Source organism: Heteronotia binoei, chromosome 4 (assembly GCF_032191835.1).
Source record: "Heteronotia binoei isolate CCM8104 ecotype False Entrance Well chromosome 4, APGP_CSIRO_Hbin_v1, whole genome shotgun sequence".
In the NCBI taxonomy this organism is placed as follows: Eukaryota; Metazoa; Chordata; class Lepidosauria; order Squamata; family Gekkonidae; genus Heteronotia; species Heteronotia binoei.
This window is the reverse complement of record NC_083226.1, coordinates 23,546,352-23,568,501: the sequence shown is the minus strand read 5'-3', so window position 1 is coordinate 23,568,501 and position 22,150 is coordinate 23,546,352. Positions and strand designations below refer to the sequence as shown.

The window sequence follows — 22,150 nt, the reverse complement described above, 5'->3', positions numbered from 1 at the left end:
TTAACAATTAGGCCAACTAGGCACTGGCCTATGGGCCCCCATGCATTTAGGGGCCCCGGGCTGGCTCCCTCCCATTTCCCCCCCTGCTTGCAGCCCTCCCAGCCAGCATATGCAGCCAGCAACTGAGCCACTCTTTGCCCAACTTGCCTGATGTGGCTGCTGCTGTGTTGTTAGCAAGTTTGCCTCTCTCTGCCTCTCCCCCGCAGCTTAATAAAGGGGGCTTTTGAGAAGGTGCCTGCAGGCTGCAGTGGGGGCTATTGGTGGTGAGGCAGGTGCTCAGTCTCTGAGATAATTTGTGAGGGCCCCCCTCGAGATTTCGACTGCCTAGGGGCCTCCACTTGGGTTGCCAATCCCCAGGTGGGGGCAGGGGATCCCCCGGTTTGGAGGCCCTCCCCCTGCTTCAGGGTCATCAGAAAGCGGGGCAGGGGGGAAGGGAAAAGTCTGCTGGGCACTCCTTCCCTAGCGAGACCGATTCCCATAGGGTGTAATGGAAAGATGATTCATGGAATCTGGGGCTCTAGGGGGGCTGTCTTTTAAGGTAGAAGCACCAAATTTGCAGCATAGCATCCAGTGCCTCTCTCCAAAACACCCTCCACGTTTCAAATGGAGTGGACAGGGGGGGTCCCGTTCTATGAGCCTCAAAAGAAGGTGCCCCTATCCTGCATTACTTCCAATGGAGGGAAGGCCATTTAAAAGGCTGGGACCTCCAAGATCACTTTTAAACGGGACGGCCAGAACTCCCTTTGGAGTTGAATTCTGCTGGCCGCACCCTTGCTCCCGGCTCCACCCCCAAAGTCTCCCGGCTCCGCCCCCAAAGTCGCCAGATCTTTCTTGACTCGGACTTGGCCACCCTGGCCTCCGCAGGGTTCAATCCGGCCCCGCTGACCCTGCAAAGCGAAGCCGCTGGCAAGTCGCGCAAAGCAGGCCGCAGCGCCGGGCTGGAGCGCGGGGTGGTTGGCGCGCTCTTGGGAAGAAGCCCCTTCCCAGCCTGCCGCCGCCGCCCGCCGCCGCCAGGGGCGAGGACTCAACGCGTGGAAGGCAGGGCAAGGCAGCGCCTCGGCGCCGAGCTCCGCCTCCCGGCCGCTGGGCTGCTCCAGTTGGGGCCGCCGCCGGAGCCGGTGCAAAAGCGTGTGCGCGCCGGGGAAGGTGGCTTTGGAGCGGCAGCTGCTGTTGCTGCCCCTTGCGCGGCAGGGGGGGCTCCGACGCGGCTGCTCCCGCCCACCCCCTCCGGGGGAAGAAGGGAGCTCCTTCTCTCTCTCTCTCTCTCTCCTCCCCTCTCCCCGGCCGATCCGAGCGGGTGGCCCTTGGGCAAGGCAAGCGGGCGAAGAAGTCCCCCCGAAGAAGTGCCCAAGAGAACGTGCGCTGCGCTCTTTCTCTCCTCCGCGGGAAGGCGCTTGGGCACAAGAAGGAAAAGGGGGGGGGGGGAAATCCAAGCTTTTTGCAGCTTCAGGCACCGAAGGAGGAGGAAGATCGAGGGGGGGGGGGGAGGGCGGAAGGCCGGCCGGACCAGAAGGGAAGCCCAGAATCCAGGGGGTGGACATCTCCCCCGGGGTCTGCTTGCTGCTGCGCCTCGGGCTCCCCAGACAACTGGCAGCCCGCCCGGCATGCGCCCGCCTGGAGGCGTCACTTCTTCGGCAAGGCTGCGCGCAAGATCCCGAGGCGCCGCTGTGGATCCTGCGCCGGGCATCCCGTAAGACGAACCGAGGCTCGCTGGTCTCCGGAGGGCTCTTCTCACGACCCGCAGCGTCCCGGGTTCTCCTCCCCTCCCGGGCGCGGCGAGAGCATCGGCCAGGTGGGTACTTTGCTGGGCAGAGTTGGGTCCTCCGCGTTTCCTACCACCCCCCGCCTTGCTCCTGACCCCCCATTAGGGGAACTGTGTCAGTAGGGCTCGTGCCCCTCGTGGCTAGCCAACCCCCCTTTCTCCCTGCTGATCCGCGCACCCCCCCCCCCCAGTTATGTGTCAGATGGCTGGTATAAAAGAGGGGGGGGGGAGAAGTGGGGAGGGGAGGCGTAATTGAAAAATCAGGTCATGATTTCTTAACTGCTGCATAGCTGAGCTCGGTGGCTCTGCCACGCAGCACGGAGGGGGGGGGAGATCTTTGGGGGGGCCTTTCTCGTTGCAAGGGACATTTCTGTGGCTTTAACCCCCCCCCCCTTTTGGAAAAGAAGCATCTGTTGAGCCCGTGGCTTGCATGTTTTCCTCGAAGGAGATGAAAACGGGAGCGTGTGTGTGTGGGGGGGGGGGAGTGAAATGTTCCAATTCTGACTTCTTCTGGGGGGGGGGGGAGATTGCTCAGCTGGACCGATTTACTCCTCTTTGTGAGCAAGGCAAGAAGGGCGGGCTTGCTCCAGAGTAGAGAAGGGGGGGGTGCAGTTGGAAGCAATGATTTGCCCTTAGTACTGGATGGGTTGGAGGGAAAAGGGGGACGGGGTTGCTGAAGGGGGGCTGATCTTGGGCAGCCTCCTTCCTTTTGAAAGACAAACAATGATTCTTCCTACTGGGTGGGTCGGAGGGGAAAGGGGGACGGGGTTGCAGGAGGGTTGCTGATCTCCAGTGGCCTCCTTCCTCTTGAAAGACAAGCAATGATTCACCCTTCCTACTGGGTGGGTCGGAGGGAAAAGGGGGACGGGGTAGTAGGAGGGTTGCTGATCTCTGACAGCCTCCTTCCCCTTGAAAGTCTCTGTGCACTTAAAAATTAATTCCCAAACTCCCTTGAGGCAGAGAGCCCTTTGCTTAGACACAGGCTCTCTTGCTTTGCCTGCGTTCAAATACATGCCAGTCCTATAGGTGAAAAACTGGCACCCCACCACTGCCCCACAGGTGGGAAGTGCTGTCAAGTTGCCTCAGACTTACGGGATCCCATAGGGTTTTCAAGGCAAGAGAGGAACAGAGGAAATTTGCCAATACTGGCCTGTGCATTGTGACCCTGGGCTTTCTTGGTGGTCTCCCATTCAAACCCTCACCAGGGTCGACCATGTTTAGCATCAGAGGAGATCAGCTAGGCTGGGCCAGCCCAGTCAGAGTGATTTACGCCCCCCCCCCTTGCTGCCCCCTGTTGAGAAAGAGCGAGAGTCCTAACCAAAGTTGTACCCCTCTATCCACTGTGGCCTAAGGAAGGATGCAGCTGTTTAGGATTGTGCTGTAGGTTCCGGAGCTCTGGAACCTCTAAATCAGTAGTGTTGAATTCATTTGTTATGAGGGCCGGATCTGACATAAATGAGACCTTATTGGGCTGGGCCATGTTGGACCAGGCCATGTGTGTACCTATTTAAGATTAGGTGGTAGAGATATAAATTTTATAAAGAACACAGACAAACACACACATATATTGAAAAACTTAAAGCATGCTTAAAACGTTAGTACTCATTGTTCTTAAAGATGCTTTTTAAAAATTTCTCCCATGGGATCCAGGGAACTGGGCAAAGGAAGCTCTGTCTCTTTCCTTCCTTCCCCAGGTGGCTGGGGGTGGGGGGGGAGGAGCCTCTGCCAAAAGAAAGAAGAGAGGCTTAGCTCAATAGTTCTGCTGTGCAGTTGAGAGAGCCTGGCAAAGCAAGCTATTCCTCCCCCCTTCCTCCCCAAGACACCCCTGCTCTAAATTTTATTGTGCTCTTTCTTTCTTACACTCCCTCCCCCCCCCCCCCCAAACCCCGCTTGCTTCTGGGCTCTGTTGTTCAACCCCCGTTTGATAATTTTGCTGAACTCTGAGATTTGATGAACTTTATAAAAATTTCCTCCCCCCCACCCCAAAAGGGGGCGGGAATAACCAAAACATAGAAAGCAGACAGATGGAAATCTTCATCCTGCCTCTGGGGTCGCATAGGAGAAAGTCATTTTAAAAGTACAATAGGAGTCAGGTTTTATTATGACAATCATACTTCAAGAAGCATTTTAAGGTCGATGCTCTGCTGAAATGATTTCGTACACCTTCCAGTGAAGTCAGGGGTGTGTGGCGTATGCAAAAGTTGTGCCAATGAGCTCTGGCATCTCTTTTTCTACAAAAATACCCCCTGCTTAAAACTGCCAGGTTCCCCCCCCCCTTTTCCTGGCATCTCTGCCACCCCCGGTTTGAAGACTGAAAACAGAAACCCAAACAAACCTCAGAGCCACCAGCTGGAACACGAAACCCATCAGAAAGCTCTCTTAAATCGATTCCCTTGCCAGACCAGCGGTAAGATTTCCTTTCCCCCACCCCATCTCATCTCAATTAATGTGGGTCCCTGGCTGCAATATAGTTAAGGCCCTGGAGCCATTGATTGCATGGTGGGGTGGGGGGGGGGGAGGGAGGGAGATTCCCCATAGAAATGAATGCATTGAAATATTCAAGGAGTCCTGGGCCTGCTACTGGGCATTGGAAGGGCTAAGACAAGGGGGACCAGTTTGCAGGGCTCGGTTGGGGGAGACCCTTGCAGGAGGGAATGGATGAAATAGCAGTTGTACACCAGCTGACTTACTGTGCATGTCTCTCTCCCCGCCCCCCCCCTTTGTCTGGCCTCTACGCAGGGTGTTCATTGTGGGGACTGGGCATTGCTGCTTTGCTTAGTTCCACGCTTCAAAGGGCTTCTCTTGCTCTTGTGCTGAAACTTCGAAAGCCCGTTGTTTTCGGCCTGGTGGGAGACCCCCTCCTCGGGATCTCTGCCGCAACTGCACCCTGGAGAAAGAATAGGGTGTCTGGCTGGGGAGAGGGATGGTAGCTGCATCCTTCGCTTTCAGCCCCTGCAGAACAGGTTTCAGTGTGGCTCCCAAAACCTGTTTGACTGGAGGCAGCAGCTTGGACAAAAGAATGTATGTGTGTACTCGATGAGAAGCGATGCCAATTGCAAACCATTTCAAACTTTTCCCATTGGGCAGAAACGATACCGGGGTGGCCAAACCTGCTTTACATAAGAGCCGCATAGACTAAATGTCAGATGTTTGAGAGTCACAAGACATGAAAGTCAGATGTTTGAGAGCTGCAAGACAGATGGGAGGAAGGAAGGGAAACAGATGGGGGAGGAAGGAGGGAGGGAGAGGTGGAAAGAAAACAACTTTTAACTTTAAATGCATTCTCCAACCTGCCAGCTGGCTTGGCTTGGTGAAATCATTTAAAGAGACAAATTGCCTTCTCCAAGCTGGCTGATGGGGCAGTGGGGGGTTCGAGAGCCACACAACGTGTGTGAAAGAGCCACATGTGGCTTCCGAGCCACAGTTTGGCCACTCCTGAACTATACCGTTGGATTTCCCACCTTGCCCATGGGGTTGTAGGATCTAGGCCCATGTCCTATAAGATTTCCAGCCCAGAGGAAAGGCAGTGTGCGTAGTGGTTAAATGTTGGAATAGGATTTGGGAAATCCAGGTTCAAATCCCTACTCATGCTGTGGAAGCTTGTTGGCTAACTTTGGGGCAGTTCCACACTCTCAGCCTAAACTGCAGGAGCCAGCATGGTGTAGTGGTTTAAGAATGGCAGACTCTAATCTGGAGAACTGGGTTTGATTCCGCTTTCCTCCGCTTCTCAGTTATGCTACGCACAATTGTGGCTATGCTACGCAAAATGCCGTACATTAAGAACATAAGAACGAAAGAGAAGCCGTGTTGGATCAGGCCAATGGCCCATCCAGTTCAACACTCTGTGGCTGTTTTCCCACTCACGTTTTACTGGCGCCACGACCATCCTGACGCCGGCGAATCTGCCTGGATTTCGCATCAGAAGCTCCGGCGCTCCCAGAAGCGCCGGCTACTTCCGTCGCTAAGCCAGCGCAAACGGAAATCGCAAAGATGCAGGAAAACGTTTGCGCTGGCTTAGCGACGGAAAGCGCCGGCGCTTCTGGGAGCGCCGGCGCTTCTGTTGCGAAATCCAGGCAGATTCGCCGGCGTCAGGATGGTCGTGGCGCCAGTAAAACGTGAGTGGGAAAACGGCCTGTGTCACACAGTGGCCAGAAAAGCCCCAGGCGCCATCAGGAGGTCCATCAGTGGGGCCAGAACACTGGAAGCCCTCTCACTGTTCCCCCGCAAGCACCAAGAATACAGAGCATCACTGCCCCAGACAGAGAGTTCCATCAATACGCTATGGCTGATAGCCACTGATTAATTAATTAATTAATCATAATTAGCCTAAACTACCTCACTGGGTTGTTGTGAAGGATCAAATGGAGGAGAGGAGAATGCTATAAGCTGCTTTGGGTCCTCTTTGGAGATGAAAGGTGGGATATAAACAAAGTAATTAAGTTAAGAGCCCTGTCCTGACCTGGATAGCCCAGGCAAACCTGATCTCGTCAGATCTCAGAAGCTAAGCAGGGCCAGCCCTGGCAAGTACTCGGATGGGAGGCCTCCAAAGGAATACCAGGAGTGGGAGGCAGGGGCAGGCTGTATCAAGCCACTTCCCTGAACATCCTCCATGCCCCATAGCCGTCGCCAAAAATTGCTGTAACTTCCAGGCAATATTACATTTCCCAAAGCCGTGATACATCTCTAGAGTGAATTGACAAAATAAAAGTCTGCATCATTGGTTGGACTTATGCCTGTGAAAAATTGTATTTTGAGCAGCGGTTCCAAATTTATTGAGGGTGATTTGAAGAAGGGAGAACCTCTTGAAACATGTCCAGTCAAGCCTGGGAGGCGTGTCATCACTTATCTAAGCCAAGAGCTAAGAGGAACATCACTGGAAATTGACCAGAGTCTTTGAAATTGGTTAGAGCAGGGGTGTCAAACATGTGGCCTAGGGGCCGAATCAGGCCCTTGGAGGCCTCCTTTTGGCCCCCAAACAACTGGCTGTCATCTGCTTCCTTCTCCCTCTCTCTTGCTTCCTTCTGCATCACAGCTTGCTTTGCAAAGCTTGCTCATTTGCACAGGAGCTACAGAGCAAAGTCTCTATTTTCTCCATTGGGTGAGGCGCCTCCCCTGGGGAGGATGGGGGGGAATGAGAGCTTGCTTTGCCAGGTTCTCTCAATTGTACAGCAGAGCTACTGAGCCAAGCCTCTCTTCCTTCTATTGGCTGAGGCTCCTCCCCCTCTTGGATCCCTGAGAAGGGAAGGACCAGAGCTTCCTTTGCCCAGTTCCCTGGATCCTATGGGAGAGATACAAAGAAATCACCTAATTCTAATATTCTAAGCATGTTCTAATATTTTAAGCATGTTTTATTGTAAGTTTTTTTTAAAAAATCTTTAATTGTGTCTGTGTATGTCCTTTATAAAGTTTATATCTTTGCTGTCTAATCTTAAATAAGTACACATGTGGCCCGGCCCGACATGGTGCGGCCCAACAAGGTTTCATTTATGTCAGATCCGGCCCTCATAACAAATGAGTTTGCCGCCCCTGGATTAGCGTCTTCTATATGGACTTTTATTTTGTCAATGCACTCTAGATATGCATTATGGCTTTGGGAAATGTAATGTTGTAAGTGCAATTGTTGTGTGTATGAGTGTGTAAATAATAATACAACACGTTAATTTAATCAAGTTATACAGTGTTGTTAGTTTGTGCCAATAAGGGTGTCAAACAGGGTTGCATTTTGGCTCCCTTTTTATTCAATCTCTTCCTTAATGACCTGGCTATTCAGTTGTCTGGTTCTGACTGCCATAGTCCAAAACTCGGTGCATTACATGTACCCTTGTTACTTTATGCTGATGATACAGTGCTGTTGTCCTGCTCTAGAGTGGGCTTAAGACGTCTGTTGTCCCGTTGTGTTCTGTATTTTACCAGTAATAAGCTCCAGCTTAATTATGAGAAGTCCAGAATCTTAGTTTTCTCAAAAAAGTGGAGACTTTACAAATGGGTTATTGATGGTAAAGAGAAAGAGCAAGTCAAGTATTTTAAATACTTAGGTGTTTATTTTCAATATAATGTGACTTGGTCTACCCATCGCAAGTGTGCAGCGAAGATAGCTAACATCAGTGCATCTGCCATAGCTTGCTTTTTTATGGCAAAGGTAACCAATTTGTGCCAGCGGCCATAAAAGTATTCAAAGCCAAAGTGATTTTCCAACTTCTGTATGGCATCCCAATCTGGATTGGATCTTATGAAGGTGCTATCGAACGTGTCCAATCCAAATTCTTGCGTAAAATTCTGGGCATGCCAAAATGTGTCCCATATGCAGTTATCTGCGTAGAAACTGGCATGTCTTGAATGGTTACTAGTGCATGGCTCATGGCCTTCACATTCTGGCTACGCTTGCACTACGACTATGAACCGGGGAGCTATATCTCTTAAATGCTCTCTGAATTTAACTTGTCAAATTGGTCAGCACAAATTGAGAGAAAAATAAAAGCAGTGTGTTTATCCCTAGAACTATTGTCCATGCTGTCCTTCACCACCGCAGTCCAACAAATTAAAAACAGGTTGCTAGATATTGAGCGCCAAGACCTATACAGTCTGGCTAAGAAAACTTGTTCCCCACTGAGTTTTGAGATCTCTCTTAGTACTGGGGAAATGGCCTCATATCTATCCATCTTGCAGGTGCCACAGCAGCGCAGAGCTTTTTCCCTTGCCAGATGCAACGCCATGCCCTCTGCCATTCTTTATGGCAGATTTAACAAGACAGCCTACTCAGTCAGATACTGTCTCTGTAAGCAAAAATGTGTGGAGTCAGTTACTCATATTCTTCTTTATTGTAATTTGTATACAGATCTTCGTCACAAGTATTTACATCCTCTTTTAGTTAGCATGGTTGATTGTTCTGATGCACTTAAGGTCTATAATCTTTTGAACGATACTTCATCTAGTGTCACTGAGAAAGTGGCTAAGTTTCTTTATTCTGTTTTAAAGGCACGCCAGAGGATCTCATAGAAATAGTTTATGTTTATGCTTTTCCTGATGTATATGTATGCAGTTGTTCCATTTTAACTTTTTTTTTTAAACCAATTTGCTCTGATATATACATCTATATATTTTATGCCAATAAAGGCTAACTTAACTTAACTTGTGGTTGCTTAACCTGTACACCAGGGTAAACTTGCTTAACGAAAGATCCACATGGAATAAATGTCAGATGTTTGAGAGCTGCAAGAGATGAATGTCAGATGTGTGAGAGTCGCAAGAGAGGAACATCAGATGTTTGAGAGCTGCAAGAGATGAACGTCAGATGTTTGAAGGCCGCAAGACATGATTGTCAGATGTTTGAGAGCTGCAAGCAAGGAAGGAAGGAAAGGTGGAAAGAAAACTGAAAAGAAAGCAAATAGATGAGGGGAAGAAGAGGTGGAAAGAAAGTAACTTTAACTATAAATGTCTTCTCCAAACCAGCTGATGGGGCTGTGGGGGCTTCGAGAGCCACAAAATATGTGTGAAAGAGTCACATGTGGCTCCCGAGCCACAGTTTGGCCACTCCTGCTGTACACTGTAGTTTTGTGTTTTGCCCAGTAACTTCCAGGCAGGCATGTACACACACACATGGACACAAATACAGAATACCCCCCCTCAAAAAAAGAACCCTATCCTCTGACTGGACTTGCCTTCTGCATATAGAATCACAGCAGCGAACTTCCCTCCTCCAGCCTTTGAGGCTGGAGGCGGAAGGCCCCTGCCATGCCAGCTCTCAATGGGGTAGAATTATGAAATTTATAGAGTTGGGTGGAATGTCAAAACTCATCTCCTTCAGCTCTCTGTGGTCGATGTCTCCGAGCCATCCCTGGGATTGATTTCACTCCTGCGTCTTATTAAAAAAAAGTCTCCGCCAAAAGCTGAAGCTTCCTTCCTGCAAATTGTTGAATTCCCCAGTTGTCCTTAGAAAGAGCCGGGTTGGCAATTTTAAGTTGGATTCCATTGGTTTGTCTGCCACTTGTGAACGTGTCGCTTCTTGTTCACCCCTCAGTGGGCCTGCGAGGCACTTGTGCTCCTTTTTGGCAGCGCTCGAGAGACTTGAAAGGGGATAGGATGTACCCGCCGCCCCATTGCTCCTTTATTTTTCCATGTCGTTTTTCAATCTCTGCTCCCCACCCTTTCAACTGAATTAATTCTATGCGTTTGTTTGTATCTTAGAAGAAGAAAACACAAGGGCTGCACCTGTCCCAGGATATATATATATAAGATAAGATAAGATAAATTTATTTTTATATCCCGCCCTCCCCCGCCGATGGCGGGCTCAGGGCGGCTCACAGACACGGCTGGCAGTGTAAAATCAGGTAAAGTTATGTTTTATTCCTCAGTTAAAATTCCCAAAGCGTTTCACCAACAGGCTTTGTCAAGGGGATCTGTTCATCTTGCAGTAATTCTTCAAAAAAGAGAACTGACTTTGTGCTCTTTTTGAAGGACTACTGTAAGACTGACAAAGCCTGTTGGTGAAACAGGAAGGGAATTTAGAGAATTTTAACTGAGAAGTAAAGCATTATTATTATTTATTAATTATTATTTATTACTTTACATTTATATCCTGCCCTCTCCGCAAGCGGACTCAGGGTGGCTAACAATCGATTATATAAAACAATTTAAAACCAATACAATACATTTAAAACATTTTGTGGTGCTATACACTTGATATGGCGAGATATTTCTTCTTCTTTTTTCTGTTAATGATCCCATGATATTCGTAGCTTCTCAGTGGTGTGAGGTGGTGGTTCTCTCCCGGATTCAGATGTTGAAGGTCTGTCGAAACAGTTCTGTCTTACAGGCCCTGCGGAATTATGAAAGATCCCGCAGGGCCCTTACGGCCTCTGGGAGGGCGTTCCACATTTCTGGTGCTGCCACTGAAAATGCTCTAGCCCGTGTAGAGCATAGCCTGGTTTCCTTTGGTCTGGGGATGGACAATAGATTTTGTGTCCCTGGTCTCTGGGGAACATGTGGAGAAAGGCGGTCCCATAGATAGGCAGGCCCTCGACCATAAAGGTCATAACCAACGCCTTGAAACGAACTCAGAACACAATAGGCAGCCAGTGCAGCTCTTTCTTCTCTGGCCGAATGTGCTCCCATCTCAGGAACCCCATCAACAGCTGTGCTGCAGTGTTCTGCACTAGCTGTAGTCTCCAGGTTAGGGTCAAGGGTAGCCTAATGTAGAGAGTATTACAGTGATCTATTCTCAAGGTGACCGTAGCATGGATCACGATAGCTAAGTCGTCATGCTCCAGAAAAGGGGCCAGCTGCCGAACCTGCTGGAGATGAAAAAAGGCAAATTTGGTAGTGGCTGCTACCTGGGCCTCCATTGTCAGAGAGGACTCCAGGAGCACTCCCAAGCTCTTGACCTTAGGGGCCGGTATTGGTGGCACCCCATCAAGAGCCGGCAAGGGGATCACCTTTCCTGGGCCACTTCAGATAAAGGACCTCTGTTTTCGTCAGCTTCAGCTTCATCCGACACAGTCTGAACCATGATACCACAGCTTGAAGAGCCAGGTCTAGTATAATTTTACCTGGTTCTTCACCATTGGCCTTGGTCTTATTTTTTGATGCCTGTTATCTTACAAGAGCCTGTGTGGTGGAGTGATTAGAGTGTCAGTCTGGAATCTGGAAGACCCAAGTTTGAATCCCTACTCTGCGATGCACACTGGGTGACCTTGGGTCACTCTCGGCCTCACCTACCTCACAGGGTTGCGGTATGGATTAAATGGAGGAGTGAAGAACGATGTAAACTCTCCCAGTATGCCTGAAGAAGAGCTCTTCGGTCTGAAAATAGGAACCTACTGGTGTTCCTCGGCCTGAGAGAGATTCGGGTGTCCTCAACTAGGACTAGGACCTTTTCAGCTTTGGCCCCTACCTGGTGGAACTCTCTGCCAGATGACATCCATGCCCTGTGGGATTTACTTCCTCTCCTCAGGGCATGCAAGGCAGAGATGTTCCGCCGGGCATTCGGTTGAGGCAGAGATGGTACACTGAGCAGTCTGGGACCCTCGTACCACCCCATCCCCCATAAACCTCCTCAGGAAACACTGTAGAAATTATATTCGCCATTATAATGTAGTTTAATGAATTTTTATTGACTTGTTTTTAATATATTGCATTTTGTTCTGTTGTTAGCTGCCCTGAGCCCCACTTGCAGGGAAGAGCGGCCTATAAATAGAATATAATAAGTAAACAAACTGCTTTTGGTCCCCGTTGGGGAGGAAGTTGCACTATAAACAGGGCTTTTTTGTTCAAAAATCCCAACAAGAACTCATTTGCATATTAGGCTATACCCCTTGATGTCACCATTGTTTCACACAGTGCTGTTTTGTAGAAAAAGCCCAGCTGGAACTCATTTGCATATTAGGCCACACACCCTGATGCCAATCCAGCCGGAACTGTGTTCCTGTGCGTTCCTGCTCAAAAAAAGCCCTGGGTATATATGAAGTCTCCTCAGTGAACTTCTCCTCAGTGAACTTCCTCAGTAAGGGATTGGGCCACTTAGCGGAGGCCAGTTTGTTACATGTTTTGTTGCCTTTGATGGTCCCCAAAGTCCACTGTCTTGCTGGCAGGTTTTGAAAATGATTTTCATTTGCTGGGCATGAAACTGTGTCTGAAATGTTGACCCCCCTCCCCCCCCCCGTCTCCTCGAATTGGTTCCTGTCACTGAGGCAGGAATGTGGGGGAGGTGAAATGGACTTTTGTGAGATATTTGTGACCCACAGCTAGCTATTTCTATTTAATCCTACAACCTGGCACTGCTGTTTTTCCAAGATTGGCTGCCATTTTACCCTGTCCTCTACAGTGTTTACATTATCTTATGGTATTGGAGAAGACTTTTAAGTCAAAGTTACTGAGTTACCCCAGTTGGACCTGTAGGATCTGTTGCTGGGCTCATCTCCAGTGCTATTTCCTCTAGATGCACACTGCTAGAAGCACCAGAGTTGGCTCTCCTAAAGAGCTCTGAAGAAAGAATTCAGTTCAACCCAGGGGTTTTGTAGAAAAATAGGTGGTGGAGTTCGTTAGCATAATTCATTAGCATATGCTGTCCCCCCACCAGCCAACAGCAACCCAATGCAAGAAATGAGAGCCCTGGGTGAGCAAGGCCTGCTTTGGCTGTCTATAGATCCAGCCAGCTCAACCAGGCGTCACTCACCTGGGGCTCTCCTTGGCTGCCTCCCCCCACAGTCAAAAGGCCAGCAAGCCACTTGCCACCCAAAATCGCATAAGAAGTGGAGAAAGGGTGGCACAGGTTTCTCCAGGGATTAATGAGGGCTGCTGGGGGTGTTGCAAATCCCCCGATGGCTGGCTGACTGCCCGCTCTCCTAATCCAGGGATTTTTATTCAGCTGCACCTACTATTCAATGGACAAGGTAGGTGGGGAGGAGGAGGGGGAACCCTCAGAAAGGTTCAGGAGCTGCACTCCTTTGAGCTCCTGCTGAATTCAAGGCCTGGTCAACGATAAGACAAAGGTTCCTGTTAGAATATCAGTTGACTCAAATCAAGGAAGGCTGAATGAGGCTGTTAATGATAAGGACATTTTGGAGGTCACTAACTCATAAGCTCGCCATAAGTGAGAAATGAATTCACATAACACACAGAATATGGGCCGTGCTTTATCAGAATATGTCAGTTTGTATCATAGCAGCCAAGTTCAAAGCTGTCATCCAGCCTAGGAAGCCCTGAGATGGAATTGGCTCTTCTGTTGGACGAAGGCTGTTAAGGCTGGAGGAGAGGTTCAAATTTGGCGGGGCCAACTCCTGGAAAAACAGAAATAATTTCCCTTAGAGAAAATGGCTGCTTTGGAGGGTGGGCTATATAGCATTATAGCCAGGGTATTTTTTTGTACAAAAGCACAAACTAGGGGTCTTAGTGTTGAAAGTAGTCTGATATAGCAGGGGTGGCCAACGGTAGCTCTCCGGATGTTTTTTTTGCCTACAACTCCCATCAGCCCCAGCAAGCATGGCCAATGGCTGGGACTGATGGGAGTTGTAGGCAAAAAAACATTTGGAGAGCTACCATTGGCCACCCCTGTGATATAGAAAACCACCAAGAAACAATTTTTTTATAGTTATATAAATGTAAATAAAGTTAATACATTCCATTTCAACATAACGTTCTATCACAAGCCAGTGTATACACTCACAGGATCAGCCTTTTTCTCTTTCAACCCTCCCAAAAAATTAAGGTCCATAACAGTCAAATCATATGCAAAAATCTTGTCCAAAGGAGGGATCAGGAAATCTTTTCACCCTTCTAGATAATTCAAGATATTTCAATTCTGTTCTTCTTCAGTTGTCAGGCTAGTCATTGGAACCCGATTTCAATAACTTTTCATAGAGACACCAAGTTCACAGCTTACAACAATGAATCAGTGGATTCTGTTCCAAAAAATGCTGGGAGATGTTACCTCCCCCCCCATTTTTCGTGGTTGTCAGATCACAGCTGGTTTATGGCGACCCTGTGGTTTTAATGCATGAGATGTTCCAAGGTGTTTTGCCATTGCCGGCCTCTGCATCACGATCTTAGTATTCCTTGGAGGCCTGCCATTCAAATACTGGCCATAATCTCTCTTAAAAAAATTTTTTTTGCATCTTTTTATTATATTTAATATGTTTTACTCTTGCTAGATTTGCAAAAGGCCAAGCCACACTAAAGTTTTGGTCACAGGGTTCCCAAGTCCCCCGCAGTCTCCAGTGGAGGACTTTTTTCGCGTGCGCAGTGACATCACCTGGAAGTGATGTCATCACGCCAGCGACATCGTGCACTGATCACTCTAGGCATTTCTGGGAAAACTATGGTTTTCCCAGACGCTCTAGCAAATTGGGAGGGAAAAACTCTATGGTACCTATTGCGATTTGGGAGGGAAAAACTCTGGTACCTATGGTACCATAGAGATTTCCCTCCCAAATCGCTAGAGCGTCTGGGAAAACCATAGAGTTTTCCCAGAAATGCCTAAAGCAGTCGGTGCGCAGCGGCACTGGCACAATGATGTCATTTCCAGGTGATGTCATCATGCCAGCAACGTCGGGGGAGGTTCCCCCCACTGGCCTAATGTGGCCCGCCGGGTTGGGAACCTCCAGGGTGGGACAACCCCCACCCAGGCTGGGGGCTTGGCAGTCTTATTTGGTTGGGGAAAAATGAATTTAGTGCCCCCCCCCTTCCCTGCACTTCTCCAATTCCAGCAGGCGATTCCTGCATGTTGTCAAAGAAATCTTTCATACCATGACTAGAACAGGAGTGGCCAAATTTGCTTAACGCAAGAGCCACATAGAATAAATGTCAGATGTTTGAGTAGTACAAGACGGGGGGGAGAGAAGGAAGGGAGGGAGTGAAGAAGGGAGGGAGGCAGAGAGAGAGAAAAATGGAGTGAGGAGGGAGGGAGAGGTGGAAAGTAAGCAACTTTAACTTTAAATGCATTCTCCAGCTGGCTTGGCATGGAGAAGTGATTTAAAGAGACAAATACCTTCTCCAAGCCAGCCGACGGTGCAGTGGGGGCTTTGAGAGCTACACAATGTGTGTGAAAGAGCCACAGTATGGTCACCCCTGGAATAGAAGCTTCCCTTTTGAAAGAAAGAGAAAGTTGGCTCTCTCAAGAACTCTATTCCCCAAAACTTACTTTGCACTCTTGCAGAATCTGATGATGACAAAGTAGCATTTTGAGTGGTTCTCATGTTGGGACGGGGGTGGGGTGGGGGGTGGGTAAACTGACTAGTTTTTGAGTGCTGCTTTCCAACCTCAAAGGGGAAATTAGGCTGTTTGGGCACAGTTTGTTCTTCACAAACTAGGCGTCGACTCCTAGCAATTATCCTGTTTCACAGATTATATACGCTTCCAATTCAGTTATTTTATTCCTTGTTGTCAAGCTAAACTATAATTTCCTTTATAATATACAGCCTCAAAAACAAATCCGCAGATTTGACTAGATCTGCCTTCCTGCTTTTAGTCATGGGGTCTCGAAGGGGAAATTTCTTTTTTTTTTTAAAAAAGAACTGATTTACAAAAGCTCCTCTGCTACTTTTCGTAGGTAGTTCTGCTCTCCTGTAGGCAACCTAGGAAAAAGCCAGGGCTTTCTTTGTAGCAGGAGCTCCTTTGCATATTAGGCCTCACATCCCTGGGGTAGCCAATCCTCCAAGAGCTTACAAGGCTCTTGGTACAGGATCTGCTGTAAGCTCCAGTAGGATTGGCTACATCAGAGGAGTGCAGCCTAATATACAAGGGAGTTCCTGCTACAAAAAAAGCCCTGGAAAAAGCTGCTTCTAATCCCGGTGTAAAATGATGACTGCTTGCCATGTTGTTTTCTGAAACCCCCTAAAAACTAGATATTAAAAAGTTTTAGGGTTTTATTTTATTTTATTGCGTTCTCTGAGTCTTTACATCTTTACTATCCTCAGGGCTTTTGGCGTAGAAAAAGCCCAGCAGGAACTCATTTGCATAGTAGGACACCCCCCCCCACGATGTCACCATTGTTTCACAAAGGGCTTTTTTGTAGAAGATGTCCAGTAGGAACTAATTTGCATATTAGGCCACACCCCCTGACACCAAGCCAGCCAGAACTGCGTTCCTGTGTGTCCCTGCAAAAAAAAAAAAAAGCCCTGAGGACATCCCCTCCTGATGTCACCATTGCTTCACAAAGGACTTTTTTTGTAGGAAAAGCCCAGTAGGAATTCATTTGCAAATTAGGCCACACCCCTGACACCAAGCCAGCCGGAACTGTGTTCCTGTGTGTTCCTACTCAAAAAAAGCCCTGACTATCCTTATGGAAAGACTAGGTAAATCTGAGCTGAGAAATTCCTGGAGATTTTTCAGGTGGAGGCTGGCAAGGGTGGGGTTTAGGAAGGGGAGGGACGTCATCGGGGTACAATGCCATAGAGCAGGGGTGTCAAACTCATTTGTTACGAGGGCATATCTGACATAAGTGAGACTTTGTTGGGCCGCACCATGAATGTCATAAAATGTAATGCCAGGGAGCAGAGATATAAACTTCATAAAGGGCACAGACAAACTCAATTAAAGATTTTTTTTTTAAAAAAAGTAAAACATGCTTAAGACATTAGCATTCGTTGGTCTTAAAGGTGCTTTCTTTGTATCTCTCCTATGCAATCTGGGGAACTGGGCAAAGCAAGCTCTAGCTCTTTCCTTTCTTACCCCGGGGACCAGGAGGTGGAGGAGCCTCAGCCAATAGAAGAGAAGCTTTGGCACAGTAGCTGTGCTGTGCAATTGAGAGAGCCTGGCAAAGCAAGCTAATCCCTCTCCCTTCCTCTATAGCTCCTGTGTAATTAAGTGAGCCTGGCAAAGCAAGCTGTGATGCAGAAGGAAGCTGGAGAGAGGGAGAAGGAAGCAGCCAGCAGCCAGTTGCTCGGGGACCTGATAGGAGCCCTCCAAGGACCTGATTTGGCCCCTGGGCTGCATGTTTGGCATCCGTGCCATGGAGTCTATTCTCCAAAACAGCCATTTTATCCAGGGGACCTGATCTCTGTGCTCTGGAGATCAGCTGTAATCCCAGGAAATCTACAGGCCCAACCTGGAGGCTGGCAACTCTTTAATCTGTGAACTGGCAGATCCCTAAGGGCTGGCTAGGGTGGCCAAGTCCAATTCAAGAAATATCTGGGGACTTTGGGGGTGGAGCCAGGAGACATTGGGGGTGGAGCCAGGAACAAGGGTGTGACAAGCATAACTGAACTCCAAGGGAGTTCTGGCCATCACATTTAAAGGGACAGCACACCTTTTAAAATGTCTTCCTTCCATAGGAAATAATGAAGGATAGGGGCACCTTCTTTTGGGGCTCATAGAATTGGACCCCCTGGTCCAATCGTTTTGAAACTAGGGGGGTACTATGGGGAGAGGCAATAGATACTATACTGAAAATTTGGTGCCTCTACCTCAGAAAACAGCTCCCATAGAGCCTCCGAAGCCTTCAGATCAATTCCCCATTATACCCTATGAGAATCCATCTCCACATAGGGAATAATGAAGTGCTCAGCGAATGTCTGTGCCCCCCTCCCCTCCCCCCCCCCCGGGTTTTCTGGCGACTCTGAAGCAAGGGATTGGCCTCTCTACTCACAAGTTGCAGCCAACTTCTTCCAAGTAACACAGACCCACCATCCCAAGAGGAAGGCTTTCCAATCAGAGACTGGAGCCTCCGAAGGGGGAAAGTCACATGGTGGCTTTGGGGGCGGGGCTTCCCCTTGCCGGCCAGCTGACTGGGGGCGGGAAGGAGCCTGAGAAAGTGGAGGAACCCCTGCTGGGACCTGGGGATTGGCAAGCCTAGGGCTGGCTCAGACATGCATGGCCTTCATTTGAATCCTCCTTGCAGAATATCATGGGAAGGGAAAAGTTCTGTCTGTGGCGGAACTGAATCACAGTGGAATGGCTTTTTCACACATACAAGCCCCCTGTTCTCTTTAAGCAATCTTGCTCCTTTTAACTCACTTTGTGCTATTTCCATATATACCCACATTCAGGCTTTCCCTTTCTCTATAGTTTATTCCAGACTTGCATGACTGGTGGCCCCTTAACAAAGATGTTGCCCATGAGTAAGATACAATGTTGTTCACTAAGTGCTTGTGCTAGTTACTGTTTCTAACACCTGTCTTGGGCTACTGGAATAGGGTGTTAAGAGTTCCCTGTTCCATTTCTCTTATTGTTTTGGCATGAAGAAGATGAGTTGGTTTTTATAGCTCTCTTTTCTGTACCTTAAAGAGTCTCAGAGTGGCTTACAGTCACCTTTCCCTTCCTCTCCCCACAGTGGGCACCTTTAGAAGTAGGTGAGGCTGAGAGAGTTCTGAGAGAGCTGTGGCTGATCCAAGGTCACACAGCAGGCTTTGTGTGGAGGAGTACGGAATCAAAGCCAGTCCTCCAGATTAGAGTCTGCTGCTCTTAACTGCTACACTAGGCTGAATAACAGTCTGTACTACACTCTCTACTTTTGGTTGATCTAGGAGGATGCTTAAAATTGATTCCAGTAGTAGAATGTGGGGCATAGCTGTTACCGATGGACTTGGTTCTGGGAGATCCAGGTTTGTTCGTTTCTATGATTTTTTAAACTTGCTTTTCTCTCGAGTGGGGATTAAAGTGGTTTACAACTCATTCTACACACAAAATTATAACGATTCGGTGTATTTAACAACATTCAAAAAGTCCAGCGATAAACATAAGTCCCAAACTGTGTAGACAAAATTCAGAATCCAAACAGACATCCGAAAATTCATAATACAAGGAACATCCATGTGTGTCAAATCCAGCAGGTAAGTCTTTAAATGTTTGAGCCCAGTCAACACAACACTAGGTTTTTTTCGTTTTCAAGTAGTGATAATACTCTGAAGGTTCTCAAAAGTAGTTCAGCTTGATTCGGGACATGCCGGCTAATGAGTGAAAATAGTTTTCAATGTCTCTTTTTGCTGATGCTTCGTCCAAGCTTTGTACAGATCAGAAATCAATTTTTCAAGTTGGATAGCATTGCGCAATGATGTCACCCAGAAGGGACACTGTATACAATAGAGTTTCCCCTCCCAAATTGCTAGAGCGACCAGGGAAACCATAGAGTTTTCCCAGAAATGCCTAGAGCGGCCAGCATGTAGTGTTGCTGGCATGATGATGTCACTTCCCGGTGACGTCATTGCTCCAACGATGTCAGGGGGGGTTCCCCCCACTGGCTCAATGTGAGCTGGCGGGTTGGGAAGTTCCAGGGCGGGGGGTTTGGCAGTCCTAAAGTAGGAACACTTGACAAGCTGTATTCATCTACAAGGTTACATATTTGGGGTTGCTAGGCTTCAGGTGGTAGAAAAACCATGAACCTGGGATCACAGTTCATACTACAGGCAATACAAAAAACAAACACTGTGATATACTGGCTAACAGTGTTTAGTAAAACCTTTTTAAGGGTCATATAATCTTTTGTACGCGTTCTAAAGCAGTACAGCATTCCAATATTACAAGAAGGGTCCATCCAATAAGCACCCAGATGCAGGCTCATTTTGTAAAAAAAAAACTTCCTCAGGGGTATTCCTGTTTCCTTCAGGATTATCAGCCTTTTGTTACAATTCAGTGTTCATGCTCTCTGCAACATGTTTATTTTCTTCAGAATCTCCTATCCTCTCAGTACTACTTAGGTGTTTATATTTATAATAGGAGCAAGGCAGTCCTGAACTTCTTCTCTAATCAGATGCAAAAGCCTTCTGGATTTTGCTGGCAAAATGCTCTCTACAGTATTTATATTAGGAGCAAGCTGTTCTTTTTGATGGCCAAATGCTCTCAGGTGGTGGGTGGAGATCTCCTGGGATTACAATGGCTTTTCAGGGGTAAGAGATCAGTTCTCCTGGAGAAAATGGCCGCTTTGGAAGGTGGACTCTATGGCATGATACCCCATTGAAGTCTCTCCCCTCCCCAAACACTGCTTTCCTCAGACTTTTCTCCCCCCCAAATCTCCAGGTATTTCCCAACCCAGAACTGGCAACCCTAAATCCAGCTGCAAGGCCACCTTGATGAAAACACGGACAGGTGGCCTTTGTTTTCACGACACCCATTCCAAAAAAGCCTTCCACAATGGCAGGAACCTGAATGATGCCATTCATTTACATTTCCCCGTCCCCCGCCTTGTGTCTTGGTTTGCCCCATCTTTGTTCACCATCGGCAGCTGTCATGTGGCGGGAGTGAAGGATGCCCTGTGTCTTCCCTGAGAGGAGCAGTGCGCTTTGTGCGGTGCTCCTATGTGGAAGAATGGAGCTTTTGTTTTAAACCCTGCCTAGTCAGCCTCCCTCCTTCGGCCTAGTCGAGTTGGGCGACAGGGAGGGAAGGGCTGGTTCTGTTTTTTTACATCGCTGCCAAGAGTGTAAGTAGCAGGGGTGAAATTCTAGCAGGAGCTCCTTTGCATAATAGGCCACACACCCCTGATGTAGCCAATCCTCCAAGAGCTTACAAAGTTCTTTTTTGTAAGCTCTTGGAGGATTGGCTACATCAGGGGTGTGTGGCCTAATATGCAAAGGAGCTCCTGCTAGATTTTCAGTCCTGGTAAATAGGATATCCTTGATTTCAGGAATGGGCCAAGAATTTGTCTTTTTCCTTACCAAGCAAGGGATGGGCAAGCGATACAGCGGAAGAGTGTCTGATTAAAGGGTGGGAGTAGGAATGCTAGGCCTCTTTGGAGGAAATGGGGTAGGAGAAATGCATGCCTGCAGTTAGGGCTGCCAGGTCTGATTCAAGAAATATCTGGGGACTTTGGGGGTGGAGCCAGGAGACATTGGGGGTGGAGCCAGGAACAAGGTTGTGACAGGCATATTGAACTCCAAAAGGAGTCCTTGCCACCGCATTGAAAGGGACCGACCGCACACCTTTTAAATGCCTTCCTTCCACTGGAAATAATGAAGGATAGGGGCACCTTTTCAGCGGCTCATAGAACTGGACCCCCTGGTCTGATATCTTTAAAACTTGGAGGGTGTTTTAAGGAGAGGTAGTGGATGATATGCTGAAAATTTGGTACATCTACCTCAAAAAACAGCCCCCCCAGGGCCCCAGATACCCATGGATCATTCTCCATTATACCTTATCAGAATTGGTCTTCATAGGGAATGATGGAGTATCCAGCCGCCCCCCCCCCTTTTCTGATGGCCCTGAAGCCAGGGGAGGGCCTCCAAACTGAGGGATCCCCTGCCCCCAACTGGGGATTAGCAAACACTAGAAATAAACCACTGTGTTTTTATGTTGCAAATAAATGCTTAAGCAATTTCTTTCATAATGATGCAATTATATTATTATCATCACAAACCAAAATTCATTAAATGTCCATGAAAAAATCAAAACGTTATTTCACACCACTCTTGTAAGGTAGTACTTTCAAAATCAGAATGTTATTTCACATCACTCTTGTAAGGTAGTACTTTACAGTCCACTGTCTCAGTTCGCCTTTGCTTGAAAGACATAGACAGTACCACACTTGTATATTATTCCTCCTATGGGTAGCAGACCGAAGTCTGGCAGGTGTGGTGGCTACACAGGTCCTAGGTTCAGTTCTGTGTTTCGTTCACCCTCCACTGGCTGCTTTCTTTTAGTTTTGGAACCAGTGGCAATTGCTCACACATTACAATACAGTGATACTTTGCAGCTTGCAGGAATGGTTCTCCCAGTGGATACTCTGAGTTCTGGTGATACTCTGCAAAAAACACCTTAACCCTTTAAATCCCCCCTTCCGGCAGACAATCTTAACCCTTTAAATCCCCCTTCCGCCAGACAAAAACCTATAACACATCTATACTATTATACTAGGATCAGATTCAGCCAGGCAAAGTTCAAGAAGAAGATATAAGACAATATTATCAGAATAACTGCATTGTATGTATATTTTTGTTTGTTTGTTTGTTTTCCCCCTTTCCCTTTCAC

General features: G+C 48.1%; 1 protein-coding gene across 1 annotated transcript in view; it reads left to right on the top strand.

The window, feature by feature from the left end:
• The first annotated feature begins 1,781 nt into the window (after positions 1–1,781).
• Positions 1,782–22,150, top strand: part of LOC132570380 (ephrin type-B receptor 5) — a 245,887-nt gene continuing 225,518 nt past the window's right edge. The window contains exon 1 of the mRNA XM_060236947.1: positions 1,782–1,792. The gene's annotated coding sequence lies outside the window, so the exon portion shown is untranslated. The remainder of the gene's footprint in view (positions 1,793–22,150) is intronic.